Genomic DNA, 666 nt, shown 5'->3' with positions numbered 1-666 from the left:
GGTGTCCGGTCAGCTCCTCGCGCTCCGCTCCGACGATCACCGCGAGCTCCCTGCCGCGCGCATCCTGTCTCTCTCACCTTGTATCGGTCTGTCTGCGCTTCTATCTGCAGCGACACGAGCGCAGAGGACGCGGTCACGCGCAGCGCGTCTCCCCGGAGGACCCTTTGTCATCGGTGAGAAGATGCTGAGATTGTGTGTATGTGTATACTGAGCATGCGCTGTGTGTATATATATATATATATATATATATATATATATATATATATGTGTATACTGAGCATGCGCAGTTGCAGCCCCGCCCTACTGTCCCACGCACAGAACAATAACTGCTCCAGAATACTAAATATACATCAATAATCAATATTTACATGATACTTGTAGTGATGATATTAATGATAATAATAACAATACAGAGCTGACTGACAGCTGAGATTACCTCCAGCAGGCGGCGCTGTTCTCTCATCATCACATGTTCTACAGCACCGTCAGCAGTGACGTCATCACGGCCGTTGCACGTGACACATTTCATTTTCACATAGGGTTAGCGTTATATATTACAAATATATAAATAGATATATATATAGATATATATCTATCAGAATCAGAACAGTTTGCCACACAAGGAACGCTGACATTAAACAAACAATAGAAACTTATTCAAATGTA

The sequence above is a fragment of the Pholis gunnellus genome (assembly GCF_910591455.1).
Source record: "Pholis gunnellus genome assembly, chromosome: 6".
NCBI classification, from domain to species: domain Eukaryota; kingdom Metazoa; phylum Chordata; class Actinopteri; order Perciformes; family Pholidae; genus Pholis; species Pholis gunnellus.
The sequence above is the reverse complement of the archived record's forward strand: the minus strand, read 5'-3'. Positions refer to the sequence as shown.